The following is a 6,117-nucleotide window of genomic DNA, read 5'->3' on the forward strand; positions in this document are numbered from 1 at the left end:
ATTATGGTAAGGGGCGTTTCATTTCCGACGTGTGCTTGTGGTGTTCGGCCAATCACAGTGCACTGGGTCAGCTGGCCAATCAGAGCGGACTGCGCTTGTCAAAGGAGGGGGCTTTGTAGAAAACGAAGCGTTTGAGAGAGGCGGGGCATAGAGGACCTACAATAATGTACAGTATTTGAAAAATAATGTGTTTTTTGAACATTAAAGCATGTCAACATATTCTGTTACACCAAATACACAAAATAATGATCTTTAAAAAAGCATCATATGACCCCTTTAAAGCATTTAACTTTAAACCTTCAATTTTGGCCAAAATATGAGTCCATAATCCATAATTCCAAAATCCACCCAAATTTCTCCAAATCTGAGGGTGAATAATTTTTAGCAAATTTTCACTTTTGGGTGAACTATTTCTTTAACTGCTTCAGTTTTTTCCCTGTTTTTCATTTCTAAATTTGTGATTGTAGATCTGCAACTGGCTTGATGGCGTCATCCTAGTTTTTAGTCTGGAAAATGAAGCAAGTTTCCAGGATGTGTACAAGAACTACAGTGAGCTAAGTGCCCATCGTAACATAGCAGAAATCCCCATTATAGCAGTTGGAACACAAGGTAAGAGCTATACTTGTCTTGGCTTCAGGGATGTTTTATTGAGCAATACGCTGTTGTGTACAAACCCGATGTCCGTTTTTCTTCCTGCAGATAAGATTAGTAGCACTAACGCCCGTGTGATTGAGGACAAGAGAGTCCAGCAGCTGTGTATAGATGTGCGTCGCTGCACTTATTTTGAGACCTGTGCCACATATGGACTTAATGTGGACAGAGTATTTAATGAAAGTGAGTTTCATCTCAAAATAGGGGCTAAAAAGGCATGTTACTTTCAGACCAAATGCAAGTGTTGATTGGACAAACTTGTTTCCTACTTAGTGACTCACAAGATTGTCGCTGCCAAGAAGCAAGCCGCCCTTCTGGCCTCCTGTAAATCTCTCCCAAACTCCCCGAGTCACTCAGGGGCCTCGACTCCAGTGTCAGGGCCCGGACAGGTATCTCAGGGCTCATGAGTCTGTCTGATGCTTGGGTGAATCTCATTAAAGCTGTCAAGAAATGTCTAGGCCGTTTTTAAATTCGGAAATATTTATTATTTCTTGTACTTGTACTTTTTTTTTGCATAACAGTATTGTGAATTTAGGGCGGAAAATTGTCATGAGAACAATGAAAAACACTTAAAAAGAATGTTTCTTTATACAATATATAATTTCCCCGTGTAATTAATTTTGTTTTGTTTTGTTTTGTTTTGTTTTGTTTTGTTTTGTTTTTTGTTTTGTTTTGTTTTGTTTTGTTTTGTTTTGTTTTGTTTTGTTTTGTTTCGCTTCATTTTGTTTTGTTTTGAAATATGACCCAGACATTTCTTTGTGAGATTGGCCCGTTTATCATTATAATTATTGTAAGTATTTGAATGAATTAAGTACTGTCATGGTGTTGTTCTTTCAATGTTGAGTATTGTTGGGGTGTAAAAATTTGCTTTGACAAAATATTCTGATCTGGTTCATTTAATATTCTTTGCCGAATTATATGCTTTGCAGAAAATCAGAAATTTGGTCACATTTTGGCTGAATTTTATTTATGTTATTTGATGATAATTTTACTCATTTTGAACATAAATAATTATAATAATTTAATAATTATTATTAGTAAACAAACTTTCTTGGACAAGAAATTACATGGTTATATTTTACTATAGATTAATTCAAAATGATTAAATTCCATATTTCATATATCCATTAAATTAATGTTCCATGTGAAATTTTCATTTTCAGATCAATACATTGCAATTTTTACACCACTGTTATTGAGTATTTGATTGTTTTGAGTGATTGTGAAATGTTTTTGTCTCTATCAATCTGTCTGCACCATTCACCACTCCAACCTCTGTCTCATTCTTCTCACCATCCCATCATCCTGTCTTAGGCCAGTAATGGGGGTCAGAGTAGTGATTACCCCTCCTCTTTGCCTTCTACCCCTGTGATAAATCACAAAGACATACGGGGTGGGGCAAGTGGAGATGGGGGCTCGCAAAGAAATCTGCCCCGACGACGGACATCTTTATTTGCGGTTAGTTCTTTGAGCTCAATACAAAGAGTTTCAAATCTTGCCAGTTAGATTATGTGCAACACCAGTGAAACTGTGTGTGGAACGTTTGATACTATATCATTCATAATTTAAAATAAAATTGGATTTATATCTGAATGATATATCAGAGGTGATTTGTGTACATTTTTGATGTTAAAATAATTTATTCTATCCTAATTTAACCAATGGCAGACTGGGAAACCTGTTTGAAAACAATCATTGTGTGGCCAAGTTCTTGTTGGTGCAGAAATGACACACTTCACCTTCAAATGCTGTTATACAATAAAACAGAAGCATGACTGTATCTTTAGTAATAGTTTCTGTTTGTGAACTCTCGTTGTCACTCTAACACTCACCTCATCTCATGAGTCACATCTGTTTCCTTTCTTCATGTGTTTCAGCTTCCTCTCATCTGTACTTTATTTAACGTGTCTGTTATTTTAGAATCGTCGTGGAAGTGACTCTGAAAAAAGAGCTTCTGATAGCAGAAGTGACATGAGCAGTCGATCAGTTCCTATCAAACAGGTACGTGTAAGATTTCAGCGTTGACTTAAAGATATGACGTGAGACTTCTGTGAAATGCAGTTGGCCCGGAAAGTATTTGGACACATAGAAGATATTAAAAAATTTCTGAATCTCATTGCATTCTAATAAAAAAGAAGAAATAATTAATAAATAAGTAATAATTAAATAATGAATTAAATAAATATATTTTTTCCTTTTTTCTTTGTTAGGGGACTTTGTGGAAACGCAGTGAACGCTCTTTAAACAAGGAGTGGAAGAAGAAGTATGTGACGCTGTCAAACAATGGCATGCTTATATATCATTCAAATATAAATGTGAGTAACGCACTTTTGCAGCACGCACTGTTTTCAACAGAGCATCAAAAATTTTCTTGTACCCTTTCATTTTTATAATCACATTTTGTGTTTTGCGGAAGTTTACCATGTGCTTTTTTGCTCAAATAAATGCTCAGTATTTTTAGCTTTATTTGTTGCATGTAGTGTAAATTTAATACCTTTTATATATGTCTATATAGTTTTTATGAGTTTTTATCCTATACAGTCTATGGTTCTTATTTGTTTTAGGTAATTTAGTACATAACATCAAGTAGTTCAACTAATTTGGCAACTAGCTCAACTAAGTCTGAGTTTTTTATATTTTATTTAAGTTAACTTTTTTTTTCAAGTAACATTTTTTTATGGCTGTAGTTTTAGTTTCGGTTTTAGAAACTACTCAATATAATCATATTAAACAATTAATATAGTACTGCGTATACTAATTTAATTTAAAATATTATTATGTTGAGTATTTGATAATATAATATATTAAGATAAACAATTATTAAGTATTTTTAATATAATAATTTATTATATATTATTATATTATTGCATTCTATTGTATAATTCTATAATATAATAATTCCACAATATATTATATTATATATAATATAATTTTATAGAATTCTAATGTTATAATTATATTTTGGGTGTGGATTTATCATTTGGTTGTAAATCCAGTGCAAAAAAATATTTTCAAATATTACTCTGTTTACTGTAACATTTTTTTATGGCTGTAGTTTTAGTTTCGGTTTTAGAAACTACTCAATATAATCATATTAAACAATTAATATAGTACTGCGTATACTAATTTAATTTAAAATATTATTATGTTGAGTATTTGATAATATAATATATTAAGATAAACAATTATTAAGTATTTTTAATATAATAATTTATTATATATTATTATATTATTGCATTCTATTGTATAATTCTATAATATAATAATTCCACAATATATTATATTATATATAATATAATTTTATAGAATTCTAATGTTATAATTATATTTTGGGTGTGGATTTATCATTTGGTTGTAAATCCAGTGCAAAAAAATATTTTCAAATATTACTCTGTTTGCTGGACTTTTTTTATTTTATTTTATTTTATTATTATTGAAAAATCAATAGTACTTCAATGAAATTGCATTATGGCATTTCTAAAACCCCAAAGCTGTTTTGTTGTGTTATTTTTGACTGTAGAAGAGAACCAGCGTATTTGAAATTCTAGATTGTGTAAGTATAGCTCATAATATAGTATGTTATAGTTGTATTTTTGTGATTGCAGGAGTTTCTGCAGAATGCTCAAGGTAAAGAGATGGACTTATTGCGAGTAACAGTGAAGGTGCCAGGAAAGCGTCTTCATCGTGCTGCTACTCCTGCTGGACCGTCCCCTGGCCCTACTCTCGTTCCTGTGCCTGGTGTAAATGGACTTAGTAAAGACAAGCAGTCATCTGAAGGTGGCGCTACATGTAAATGAAAACCCTTTTTTTACGTTAAAGGGTTAGTTCACCCAAAAATGAAAATTGGCTTGTGTTTTACTCACCCTCGACGCATCCTATGTGTATATGACTTTCTTCTTTCAGACGAATCCAGTCTGAGCTATATTAAAAATTGTCCTGGCTATTCCAAGCTCTATCCATATTTCAAACGTAATAAACACTTATCTCTCACTTCCGTTATCTGTCATACGCGGATCCGTTCCGGCGGAAGGCGTATGACGTATGCGCAGCGCGCGCGCCTCTGAGATATGCTAGTCTCGCGAGTTTGTTTATAGGAGCAAAGGAAGCAAAGTTTCCTTACTTTAGCAAAGGAAAACCAGTCTCCTCTTGGTTTATATCGAAATCCTCCGACATTTTTCTTTGCAAATCGTGACCGGCGTTTTGTTTTGTTGTCTCTCCGCGTTCGTCACTTATCACGCAACATCGACGTCCTTCGTCATCCGCCGGAACGGCTTCCGCGTATGACAGTTCATTACTCCAGTCTTCACATGATCCTTGAGAAATCATTCTAATATGCTGATTTGTTGCTTATTATTTTTGTAGAAACTGAGGAATTTCTTCCAGCATTCTTTGATAAATAGAAATTTCAAAAGAACAGCATTTATTTTCAATATAGAGTAATATTTCGTAACATTTTAAATGTCTCTACCGTCACTTTTGATCAGTTTAGTGGATTCTTGCTCAGTAATATTGCAAGCCATTGCATTATTTTGTTTATTTATTTATTTTCATTAGATAGGACTGTTGAGTGCAGACAGGAAAGTATTGGGTGGAGAGAGGGGGCCGGGATCGGCAAAGGACCTAGAGACAGGAATCGAACTCGGGTCGCCGTGAACACAGTTGTGCTATATGTCAGCGCACTTATCACTAGGCTATCGGCAGCGACAGCTTGAGCTAATTTTCATTTTTGGGAGAGCTAATTTTCATTTTTGGGAGTACTAACCCTAAAGGGTTAGTACTCCCAAAAATGAAAATTAGCTCAATTAGCGCAGACGGCTCCGATGGGGTGAATAAAGGCCTTCTGTATTGAATCCATGTGTTTTTGTAAGAAAAATATCCATATTTCAAACGTAATAAACTCTTTTCTTTCACTTACGTTGAAGTACGCGGAAGCCGTTCCGGCGGATGACGCAGCACGTATGCGCAGCGCGCGCGCCTCTGAGATATGCTAGTCTTGCGAGTTTGTTTATAGGGGCAAAGGAAGCAAAGTTTCCTTACTTTAGCAAAGGAAAACCAGTCTCCTCTTGGTTTATATCGAAATCCTCCGACATTTTTCTTTGCAAATCTTCGGTTTGTACTTCTAATTCATGACCAGCGTTTTGTTTTGTTCTCTCTCCGCATTCGTCACTAATCACGTAACGCTGCACGTCTTACGTCATCCACGGAACTGCTTCAGTGTATGACAGTCAGCGGAAGTGATATAAAAGTGTCTATTACATTTGAAATATGGATATTTTTCTTACAAAAACTCATGGATTTGCTACAGAAGGCCTTTATTCACCCCCCGGAGCCGTGTGAGGCACGTTTATTATTAATGCGCAAGCTTTATTTGACGACTTGTGGACTGTTCAACTGCAACACCCGCTGACTGCAATGATAGAGCTTGGAATACCGACTGGATTCGTCTGAAAGAAGAAAGGCATATAC

At 34.6% G+C, this 6,117-nt stretch overlaps 1 pseudogene; it reads left to right on the top strand.

The window, feature by feature from the left end:
- Window positions 1-6,117, top strand: part of LOC107706989 (arf-GAP with GTPase, ANK repeat and PH domain-containing protein 1-like) — a 20,965-nt pseudogene that overhangs the window by 8,718 nt on the left and 6,130 nt on the right.

This window comes from Sinocyclocheilus rhinocerous, unplaced genomic scaffold (genome assembly GCF_001515625.1).
Source record: "Sinocyclocheilus rhinocerous isolate Xijiao unplaced genomic scaffold, SAMN03320098_v1.1 scaffold714, whole genome shotgun sequence".
Lineage (NCBI taxonomy): Eukaryota > Metazoa > Chordata > Actinopteri > Cypriniformes > Cyprinidae > Sinocyclocheilus > Sinocyclocheilus rhinocerous.